Here is an 11,215-nt window from a genome sequence, read left to right on the forward strand (position 1 = left end):
CATCTCTGTGAACAAGTACCTGTGAAGGATTAATTTGCAATTCTTTTAACTTCAGCTTGAGGAAAGGGCAGCTTTGAGTCTTTGGGGACCAGCATGAGCGACCTTCCCTCACGCACTTCTTCTTGAAGCGCCTTTCCGCAGCTTTGAAATTGAATGTCATGCAGCGTGTAATTTGAAGTCGACAGATGGCAGATGCAGTACTTTTCTCTAGATGACATCAACATTCTTTTCTTTATATTGACAGGACACCTATTTGGCGTGTGAAAAGACCCTGAGGCTGTTGCGCATCACTTTTTTTCTGAGGTTGTAAAGTGAGTGAAATGGATATAGAGCCCATGTGTGTCAGAGTCAAGGGCTTACGGCCATACCACTCTGAACACGCCCGATCTCGTCTGATCTCGGAAGCTTAGAAGGGTCGGGCCTGGTTAGTACTTGGATGGGAGACCGCCTGGGAAAACCAGGTGCTGTAAGCTTTTTTGTTTCATTGTGAGGAAAGGGCCGCTTTGAGTCTTTGCGGACCAGCATGAGCGAGCTTCCCTCACACACCTTTTCTTGAAGCGCCCGCCGCAGCTTTGGAATGGAATGTCATGCAGTGGTTAATTTGAAGTAGACAGATGGCAGATGCAGTACTTTTCTCTAGATGACATCAACATTCTTTTCTTTTATTGACAGGACACCTATTTGGCGTGTGAAAAAACCCTGAGGCTTTTGCGCTTCACTTTTTTTCTGAGGTTGTAAAGTGAGTGAAATGGATATAGAGCTCATGTGTGTGAGAGTCAAGGGCTTACGGCCATACCACTCTGAACACGCCCGATCTCGTCTGATCTCGGAAGCTAAGCAGGATCGGGCCTGGTTAGTACTTGGATGGAAGACCGCCTGGGAATACCAGGTGCTGTAAGCTTATTTGTTTCTTTGTGAGGAAAGGGCAGCTTTCAGTCTTTGGGGACCAGCATGAGCGAGCTTCCCTCACACACCTTTTCTTGAAGCGCCTTTCTGCAGCTTTGAAATGGAATCTCATGCAGCGTGTAACTTGAAGTAGACAGATGGAGGATGCAGTACTTTTCTCACGATGACATCAACATTCTTTTCTTTGTATTGACATGACACCTATTTGACGTGTGAAAAGACCCTGAGGCTGTTGCGCATCACTTTTTTTCTGAGTTTGTAAAGTGAGTGAAATGGATATAGAGCCCATGTATGTGAGAGTCAAGGGCTTACGGCCATACCACTCTGAACACGCCCGATCTCATCTGATCTCGGAAGCTTAGCAGGGTCGGGCCTGGTTAGTACTTGGATGGGAGACCGCCTGGGAATACCAGGTGCTGTAAGCTTTTTTGTTTCTTTGTGAGGAAAGGGCAGCTTTGAGTCTTCGGGGACAAGCATGAGCGAGCTTCCCTCACACACCTTTTCTTGAAGCGCCCTCCGCAGCTTTGGAATGGAATGTCATGCAGTGGTTAATTTGAAGTAGACAGATGGCAGATGCAGTACTTTTCTCGAGATTACATCAACATTCTTTTCTTTTATTGACAGGACACCTATTTGGCGTGTGAAAAGACCCTGAGGCTGTTGCGCTTCACTTTTTTTCTGAGGTTGTAAAGTGAGTGAAATGGATATAGAGCCCATGTGTGTCAGAGTCAAGGGCTTTCGGCCATACCACTCTGAACACGCCCGATCTCGTCTGATCTCGGAAGCTTAGCAGGGTCGGGCCTGGTTAGTACTTGGATGGGAGACTGCCTGGGAATACCAGGTGCTGTAAGCTTTTTTGTTTCATTGTGAGGAAAGGGCCGCTTTGAGTCTTTGCGGACCAGCATGAGCGAGCTTCCCTCACACACCTTTTCTTGAAGCGCCTTTCTGCAGCTTTGAAATGGAATGTCATGCAGCGTGTAATTTGAAGTAGACAGATGGAGGATGCAGTACTTTTCCCTCGATGACATCAACATTCTTTTCTTTGTATTGACAGGACACCAATTTGACGTGTGAAAAAACCCTGAGTCTGTTGTGCATCACTTTTTTTCTGAGGTTGCAAAGTGAGTGAAATGGATATAGAGCCCATGTGTGTCAGAGTCAAGGGCTTACGGCCATACCATTCTGAACTCGTCTGATCTCGGAAGCTAAGCAGGGTCGGGCCTGGTTAGTACTTGAATGGGAGACTGCCTGGGAATACCAAGTGCTGTAAGCTTTTTTGTTTCTTTGTGAGGAAAGGGCAGCTTTGAGTCTTTGGGGACCAGCATGAGCGAGCTTCCTTCACACACCTTTTCTTGAAGCGCCTTTCTGCAGCTTTGAAATGGAATGTCATGCAGCGTGTAATTTGAAGTAGACAGATGGCAGATGCAGTACTTTTCTCTAGATGACATCAACATTCTTTTCTTTTATTGACAGGACACCTATTTGGCGTGAGAAAAGACCCTGAGGCTGTTGCGCCTCACTTTTTTTTCTGAGGTTGTAAAGTATGTGAAATGGATATAGAGCCCATGTGTGTCAGAGTCAAGGCCTTACGGCCATACCACTCTGAACACAACCGATCTCGTCTGATCTCGGAAGCTAAGCAGGGTCGGGCCTGGTTAGTACTTGGATGGGAGACCGCCTGGGAATACCAGGTGCTGCAAGCTTTTTTGTTTCATTGTGAGGAAAGGGCAGCTTTGAGTCTTTGGGGACCAGCATGAGCGAGCTTCCCTCACACACCTTTTCTTGAAGCGCCCTCCGCAGCTTTGGAATGGAATGTCATGCAGTGGTTAACTTGAAGAAGACAGATGGCAGATGCAGTACTTTTCTCTCGATGACATCAACATTCTTTTTTTTTATTGACAGGACACCTATTTGGCGTGTGAAAAGACCCTGAGGCTGTTGCGCATCACTTTTTTTCTGAGGTTGTAAAGTGTGTGAAATGGATATAGAGCCCATGTGTGTCAGAGTCAAGGGCTTTCGGCCATACCACTCCGAACACGCCCGATCTCGTCTGATCTCAGAAGCTAAGCAGGGTTGGGCCTGGTTAGTACTTGGATGGGAGACCGCCTGGGAATACCAGGTGCTGTAAGCTTTTTTGTTTCATTGTGAGGAAAGGGCCGCTTTGAGTCTTTGGGGACCAGCATGAGCGAGCTTCCCTCACACACCTTTTCTTGAAGCGCCCTCCGCAGCTTTGGAATGGAATGTCATGCAGTGGTTAATTTGAAGTAGACAGATGGCAGATGCAGTACTTTTCCCTCGATGACATCAACATTCTTTTCTTTTATTGACAGGACACCGATTTGGCATGTGAAAAGACCCTGAGGCTGTTGCGCATCACTTTTTTTCTGAGGTTGTAAAGTGTGTGAAATGGATATAGAGCCCATGTGTGTCAGAGTCAAGGGCTTACGGCCATACCACTCTGAACACGCATGCGCCAATCAGACGGTACGCTGACAGCACCACACACGGAGGTCGCGGACTCCGCTTTTCCCATTTCTTTCGTTTTTTTCAGCCTTTTTCATTGTTCTTCCTTATTTTCCGTGCATTTTTGGTTCGTTTTTAGAGTGAACATTTTTTCCCCCCGACAGTTTTTATACTGATCGGGGGAGGTCAATTTGAGTTTTTTTTTCTTTTTTTCCTAATGGAAAACTTTCGGACGGACCAAATGGATTTGAACTCTGCAAACGGATTTCAGATTACGAGCATGGAAAACGGACTTGACATAAACGCACAAACAGGTGAAGAAAATGAAAAATGGTTGCTTGTTAAAAGAAACAATCAGAAACGAAACATGAAGAAGTCGGAAGGAAAACTGCCGGAGGGAAATGCGAGAGCGGCTTCCGCAGCGACAGAGGGGGAAAGACGGCGTGCAGCGGCTGATTCAGAGGAGATGTGTGGAAGGAGCGCTGGAGCCGGTCCACAGGCAACGAGAGCTGGTGGCCTGAAGAACAGAGTTGAAGACGTGGTTCCGAGAAGACCTGGGCAGCGAGGAGCTACTGGAGAGGCGACGGAGAGTGAGAGAGAATTGGCGGCGGAAAGAGACGCGGCGTCTGGTGGGGAAAGGCAGCTGCAGCAGCGACATGGAGCGGCGAAATCTGCGGGTGGCGACCACAAGTATGACAGAGAACTGACGGTCAGTGTCGAGGTAACTGGGCAGGATGAAGTCCCAGTTCTCGAATTAATGAGATGCATAAGAGCACTGTGTGGAGGTTTAATAGCCTGTAGGGCGACAGGGCCGCAGAAATATGAAATTACCATGTCACACATCAAAGGGAAAGAGAGAATCCTAGATGGTTTCAAAATTGGGGACAACACAGTGCATGTCAAAGATCTGTGTAATGATGAACTCATGGTTTCTTTTTTAAGCTTACCAGCTTACATCAGAGATGAGGAAATTTTACAAAAGCTAGAAGGGTGGGGAGTCTCAGCTGCATCAACTATAAGGAGGAGGATGTGGCCGGGTACGCAAATTGCTGATGGGACGCGGTTTCTCAAAGTAAAATTTACAGACAAGGTCCAATCTCTGCCTTATTCAGCACGGTTTGACACAGCAATAGGACCGGAATATTTCAGGGTCATACATGATAGGCAGGCTAGGGTGTGTAGGATGTGCCTCCAGCCGGGGCACATCCTAAGGGACTGTCCTGAGTTCTCCTGCCATAAGTGTGGTGTCCAGGGGCATTATGCAAGGGAGTGCAACAGGAAACCTAATAAGATACAGAAATGTGAGGTGTGTTGGAACAAAATTGATGAATGTAATTGTAATTATAGTGATGAGGATATTGTGGTGGAATCTGGATCTGAGGAGCTGTACAGTGAGATGGAAGGTTTAAGTGAGGGAGGAACGGAGGATGAGGAGGAAGATGACGAGGTGGGTAGTGGCGCCGCCAAGCAGGCTGCCGGTGAGGGTTACGCCCCTCAGAGAACCCAGAGCCCTCCTAAAGTGGTGCAGAGCCCAGGCACAAGGCTTGGTTCAAGTCTGAATGACATGAGCACTGACTCAGGCCCACAGCAGAGAGGAAAGGATGGAGGAGGAAACGGGTCCGAAAAGGAGCCGGAGCCTTCTCAACTCCTGGAATCAATGGAGGTGGGGGATACCCCAAGAGAATTGCAGCCGGCGGCAGCCACATCCACCAGGGTACCTGCCTTAAATGTGCCCTCCACCTTCCCTCCTCAGAGTAGATCAAACAGTGACTCGGAAATGGACTTTGCCACAATAAAAAATATTCGGAAAAAGCACACCTCAATAAAAGATGCTGCGATGAAGAAAAAACAGAAGAAAGAAGGAGGGAGAGGTAAAAAATCTTGAGGGAAAATTGGCTGTTTAAAGGTTTTTTTGGTCTGACCATGTTTCTGCTGCACTCCCTTAATGTCAATGGACTCCGCACTTATGGCAGGATGACCGCCATTTTACTTAAAAGCAAGTGTGACATTCTCTGCTTACAGGAGACAAGGTGGGAAGGGGATAGCGTGGCGGCAGCAAGCAAAATGTGGGAAGGAGATGTCTTTTTTAGCAACGGCACAAGTAAATCTTGTGGCGTAGCTATTTTAGTAAAAAAGACTATAAGTACCAATAGCAAGTTAATATATCATGACAAGAAAGGTAGAATACTTATTATAGATGTTTGCATAAACAATAGAACATACAGAATTGTTAACATATATGCCAGTAACTGTGAAAAGGAAAGGAAAATGTTTCTAAATAGTATAAGCAGATGGATAGATCATAGAACCATAATAATAGGAGATTTCAATATCGCATTAACTAAGGATGATATATCAATTAACAATGTATACAAGAATGACACAAGCAGAACTGAGCTATATAACTTAATGAATATTCACAATTTGACAGATGTATGGAGAATTCACAACCCATTCAAGAAAGAGTACTCCAGAAGACAGGTTGTGCAGGGAAAAATGAAACAAGCCAGAATAGATTTATGTCTAGCGGCCCCTGAAGCAACAAAACAGATCAATAAAATACAATATAATTATAACGCATGGAGTGATCACGCAACAATTGAGTGTTACTTGGGTGCTGCAGGAGGTTTCAGGGGGGGAGGTACCTGGTGCTTCAACTCCAGCCTCCTGGCAGATTCAACTTACGTTAAAAAAATCACAAAACTGCTTGATTATGCAAAAATTGAAATGAAAATAGAAAATAATTTTATAGAAAAGTGGGAAATTCTAAAGCAAAGAATTAAAAGAAGTAGTATAAATTATAGTAAAGAGAAAAAGTGGAGAGAGGAGCTGGAAGAAAATCGACTAAGAAAATTAATCAATCATGAAATAGCATTATTTGATAAAGAACCTAACAGAAACACAGAAAACTAGGAATTATATAAAGCAAAACTAGGAAACATAGAAAAAATAAAATGCAGAGGTGCAATGATAAGAAGCAGAGTTAAAAATTTAGTAGAAGGAGAAAAATGCACCGCATATTTTTTGGGGCTCGAAAAGCAAAAACAAAACAAAACTATAATAGAAAAAATCAACGATATAACTGGAAAAGAATATGACGATCAAGAAAATATACTAAGAGTAACTACAGAGTTTTATAAAGAATTATTTGATAATGGATATAGCAATAGCGAAGAGGTAGACAAGTTGTTATCAAATATCCAAACTAGTATTTCAGTGGAGGATAAGGAATGGTCTGATGCACAAATTACTATTAATGAGATAAAGACGGCAATAGATAGCTTAAATAAAAACAAAAGTCCAGGGGTAGATGGTTTAACAGCAGAATTTTATATTTGTTTCAAAGAGCAGATAGCTCCCCTGTTGCTGTCATTGTACCACTCAATGGAACAGGAACAGAGAACATCCAATACATTCACTGCAGGAATAATTTCACTTATCTACAAAAATAAAGGTTCAAAACAGGATATAACAAACTATAGACCAATAAGTTTACTCAATACAGATTACAAGATACTGACCAAAACACTGGCAAACAGGCTTAAACTTACAATAGGAACCATTATTGGTAATACACAGGCATACGGCATACCAGATAGAGACATCATAGATACGATCCTTACAATAAAGGATACCATCAGGACAATGGCAGCACAGGGGGGGTATCTGCTCGGAATTGATTTGGAGAAAGCATTCGACAGAGTAGAACATCTTTTCTTATATAAAACTTTAAAAAGATTTGGATACGGTGAAGGCTTTATTAGATGGATTAAATTATTATACGATAACGCATACAGTCAAATAAAGATAAATGGACAACTAACAGAAAAGATCAAATTAAAAAGATCGGTAAGGCAAGGATGCCCGCTTTCGGCTCTTTTATACAGTATTGTTGCTGAGCCACTAGCTTTAAGTATAATGAATGATAAGAATATTATAGGTATAAAAACATATAGAGACAAAGTCGTTAAAATAGCACAATTTGCGGATGATATCAATATAATGTTTAAAAATGAAGAAAATTTAAATTATATTATAAAACATCTAGAAAGATATGAAAAAGCATCAGGAGCTAAGGTTAACAGAAATAAGTCAGAAATGATGGAATTCGGTAAAAATAGTTTAAAAAATAATTGGGGTTTTAGCACTAAAGAATACAGGAAAATACTGGGTGTATACATTGGTAAAAATGAAGGGGAAGCCAGGGACTTAGGGTGGAGAGAACTTGTAAAAAAGGTAGAAAATACACTTAATTTATGGAGAAGTAGGGGTTTAAGCCTGAGAGGAAAGGTAATTGTCATCAATGCCTTAATACTGTCAAAAATTAATCATGTTTTGGGGGCCTGTGAGCTACCGCAGTGGGCACTAAATTCGCTCAATGAAGCGATCTCCTCCTTCCTTTGGAGGGGAAAGGGAAATTCGATCGCTCATCGGGTGATAATAGCTAATAAAAGGGAGGGGGGATTAGGACTAATTGACATCAGTGCAAAAAAAGATGCACTCAGGGCCAAATTAGTTAGAAATTTTCTCGATTCGAACAGGCAGTACCCCTGGGAGGACACAATGGCGGGCTACCTGGCTGAGTACGGGGAGGGGGAGAAACTCCCTCTTTATCACCTCCTTCCTGGGAAAAGCCATGGCTCGCTACCGATGTTCTACCAGGAGGTGCTAGAGGCATGGGGCAAATTCCTGCCCCACCTCAGGCCTAAGTGCAGTCAGAAAAGTCATGTGCTGCAGTTACCTTTTCTCGAAAGCACCTTTTTCACACACAATGGTAGGACACTTAAATGCAGGGCACTTCAGCAACATAATATAACAAGGGTCGGTCAAGTGGTGGGGGAAAGGGGTCTGTTCAGTCTCAGGAAAGTCACAACCCAACTCAAAAAAACAGGGACACCGTGCAGAAAGGATTACCTAAATGGACTAGGTAACAAAATCAACAGAAACATAACCTCACTGTGGAGAAACTTAATCATCACGGACAAATCGAGAGCAGACCCCGAACTCCCGCCGCTTGAGCTTGTCACACAGTACACAGGGAAAGAGCTGTCACAGGTGAAAACAAAGGACTGGTACACCATAGGGATTAACTCAATTAAACGCACTCCAAAAGCAGAAAAACACTGGGCACAATTATTCAAGGGAATACCGATAGGAAAAATCTGGCAAAACCTTAACATACCTTACATGGACAGCAATACTTTCAAGCTAGAATTCAATATTAGACACAGGAGAATTTTCACAGGAATCAAATTACACCAGATTAATAAGGAAAACTACAGTAGGACATGCCAAATCTGCAATAAAGAACCGGAAGACCAGGAGCATCTATTCATCAACTGCAAGGAATCGGATAAATTCAGGAATTTCATAAGGATACTACTGCAAGAGCACTGCAATTTCAGTTTGACAGATGAAACACTATGGACATGGACTCTTCTCTTTGGTACAACACTGAAACAAAAGGATCAGAACAGGACTCTCATAAATACCATACTCACTTTTGCAAAAAAATCAATATGGACAACTAGAAACTACGCTCTCTATGAAAAGAAGAAAATAAACATATTTGGGGTTTTTTACACAACACTCTTGACGCACCTACAAATCTTACATGACATGGACAAGGATATTTTTGAAAACACTTTCTGCAGGAAAAACACATTTTTCAACATAGCAAATGGCAAAATTGAAATAAACAAGATTGACAATGGTATGTTTTCTCTTCAAATTCCCAGCTAAGTAGTCTCTTTTTTTTATAAAGCAAAGTATTTTTCAAATTTAATAAAGGGGTGAGCAAATTGGGTGGTTTATGTTTTTGGTGTGTTTAACATTTCATTTTGATAAAATTTCATTTAAAAAAAAAAAAAAATTGTGTGTGTGACACTTCACGACAGGAATTTGTTCTTTTTAGTCCCATGAGTTTTTTTTGTCTCTCTTTAATTTTTATTTATTTTTTTTTTGGAATGACCTGCATTGCTCCAGTGGCTGTAGGCACATAGTGTTGGTTTATTTGTCTAAATTTAACTTAATTTAAAAAAAAAAAAAAAAAAAAAACTCTGATGGTGTTTTCATCAAGTTCGAGGTGTATCAAGGGTGGGGTTTTTTTTTGGTAAGATTTCTTTCCTGAAGGAATTTATTTTTTATATAATTGTTAAATTTTGTCATGTAAATAAGAATGTACAGTTGGTAAAAATGTATGATGTATTTTTGATAATAAAAGACAAAAAAAAAACACGCCCGATCTCGTCTGATCTCGGAAGCTAAGCAGGGTCGGGCCTGGTTAGTACTTGGATGGAAGACTGCCTGGGAATACCAGGTGCTGTAAGCTTTTTTATTTCTTTGTGAGGAAAGGGCAGCTTTGAGTCTTTGGGGACCAGCATGAGCGAGCTTCCCTCACACACCTTTTCTTGAAGTGCCCTCCACAGCTTTCGAATGGAATGTCATGCAGTGTGTAATTTGAAGTAGACAGATTGCAGATGCAGTACTTTTCTCTAGATGACATCAACATTCTTTTCTTTGTATTGACAGGACAACTATTTGGTGTGTAAAAAGACCGTGAGGCTGTTGCACATCACATTTTTTTTGAGGTTGTAAAGTGAGTGAAATGGATATAGAGCCCATGTGTGTGAGAGTCAAGGGCTTACGGCCATGCCACTCTGAACACGCCCGATGTCGTCTGATCTCGGAAGCTTAGCAGGGTCGGGCCTGGTTAGTACTTGGATGGAAGACCGCCTGGGAATACCAGGTGCTGTAAGCTTTTTTGTTTCATTGTGAGGAAAGGGCCGCTTTGAGACTTTGGGGACCCGCATGAGCGAGCTTCCCTCACACACCTTTTCTTGAAGCGCCCTCTGCAGCTTTGGAATTGAATTTCATGCAGTGGTTAATTTGAAGAAGACAGATTGCAGATGCAGTACTTTTCTCTCGATGACATCAACATTCTTTTGTTTTATTGACAGGACACCGATTTGGCGTGTGAAAAGACCCTGAGGCTGTTGCGCATCACTTTTTTTCTGAGGTTGTATAGTGTGTGAAATGGATATAGAGCCCATGTGTGTGAGAGTCAAGAGCTTACGGCCATACCACTCTGAACACGCCCGATCTCGTCTGATCTCGAAAGCTAATCAGGGTTGGGCCTGGTTAGTACTTGGATGGAAGACTGCCTGGGAATACCAGGTGCTGTAAACTTTTTTGTTTCATTGTGAGGAAAGGGCAGCTTTGAGTGTTTGGGGACCAGCATGAGCGAGCTTCCCTCACACACATTTTCTTGAAGCGCCCTCTGCAGCTTTGGAATGGAATTTCATGCAGTGGTTAATTTGAAGAAGACAGATGGCAGATGCAGTACTTTTCTCTCGATGACATCAACATTCTTTTCTTTTATTGACAGGACACCTATTTGGCGTGTGAAAAGACCCTGAGGCTGTTGCGCTTCACTTTTTTTCTGAGGTTGTAAAGTGAGTGAAATGGATATAGAGCCCATGTGTGTAAGAGTCAAGGGCTTACGGCCATACCACTCTGAACACGCCCAATCTCGTCTGATCTCGGAAGCTAAGCAGGGTCGGGCCTGGTTAGTACTTGGATAGGAGACCGCCTGGGAATACCAGGTGCTGTAAGCTTTTTTGTTTCATTGTGAGGAAAGGGCAGCTTTGAGTGTTTGGGGACCAGCATGAGCGAGCTTCCCTCACACACCTTTTGTTGAAGCGCCCTCCACAGCTTTCGAATGGAATGTCATGCAGTGTGTAATTTGAAGTAGACAGATTGCAGATGCAGTACTTTTCTCTCGATGACATCAACATTTTTTTCTTTGTATTGACAGGACAACTATTTGGTGTGTAAAAAGACCGTG

General features: G+C 42.8%; 7 non-coding genes and 3 pseudogenes across 7 annotated transcripts; all 10 read left to right on the forward strand.

Moving 5' to 3' along the window:
* The first annotated feature begins 354 nt into the window (after positions 1–354).
* Positions 355–473, forward strand: LOC147263780 (5S ribosomal RNA). The gene has a single exon (XR_015114619.1). It is a non-coding gene; the product is annotated as a 5S ribosomal RNA (ribosomal RNA).
* A 309-nt stretch (positions 474–782) lies between these two features.
* Positions 783–901, forward strand: LOC147263781 (5S ribosomal RNA). Its single transcript, XR_015113361.1, has one exon. It is a non-coding gene; the product is annotated as a 5S ribosomal RNA (ribosomal RNA).
* A 311-nt stretch (positions 902–1,212) lies between these two features.
* Positions 1,213–1,331, forward strand: LOC147263782 (5S ribosomal RNA). Its single transcript, XR_015112948.1, has one exon. It is a non-coding gene; the product is annotated as a 5S ribosomal RNA (ribosomal RNA).
* Positions 1,332–1,640: 309 nt separating this feature from the next.
* LOC147263783 (5S ribosomal RNA) lies at positions 1,641–1,759 on the forward strand. The gene has a single exon (XR_015115144.1). It is a non-coding gene; the product is annotated as a 5S ribosomal RNA (ribosomal RNA).
* Positions 1,760–2,070: 311 nt separating this feature from the next.
* On the forward strand, positions 2,071–2,179 carry LOC147263784 (5S ribosomal RNA; annotated as a pseudogene).
* Positions 2,180–2,490: 311 nt separating this feature from the next.
* LOC147263785 (5S ribosomal RNA) lies at positions 2,491–2,609 on the forward strand. Its single transcript, XR_015114633.1, has one exon. It is a non-coding gene; the product is annotated as a 5S ribosomal RNA (ribosomal RNA).
* A 309-nt stretch (positions 2,610–2,918) lies between these two features.
* Positions 2,919–3,037, forward strand: LOC147263786 (5S ribosomal RNA). Its single transcript, XR_015115017.1, has one exon. It is a non-coding gene; the product is annotated as a 5S ribosomal RNA (ribosomal RNA).
* A 6,973-nt stretch (positions 3,038–10,010) lies between these two features.
* LOC147263787 (5S ribosomal RNA) lies at positions 10,011–10,129 on the forward strand (annotated as a pseudogene).
* A 309-nt stretch (positions 10,130–10,438) lies between these two features.
* On the forward strand, positions 10,439–10,557 carry LOC147263788 (5S ribosomal RNA; annotated as a pseudogene).
* Positions 10,558–10,866: 309 nt separating this feature from the next.
* On the forward strand, positions 10,867–10,985 carry LOC147263789 (5S ribosomal RNA). The gene has a single exon (XR_015114663.1). It is a non-coding gene; the product is annotated as a 5S ribosomal RNA (ribosomal RNA).
* The last annotated feature ends 230 nt before the right edge of the window (positions 10,986–11,215 follow it).

This window comes from Aulostomus chinensis, chromosome 4 (genome assembly GCF_037954235.1).
Source record: "Aulostomus chinensis isolate RoL2024-O1b breed Wild chromosome 4, RoL_Achi_v1.0, whole genome shotgun sequence".
Classification (NCBI taxonomy): Eukaryota; Metazoa; Chordata; class Actinopteri; order Syngnathiformes; family Aulostomidae; genus Aulostomus; species Aulostomus chinensis.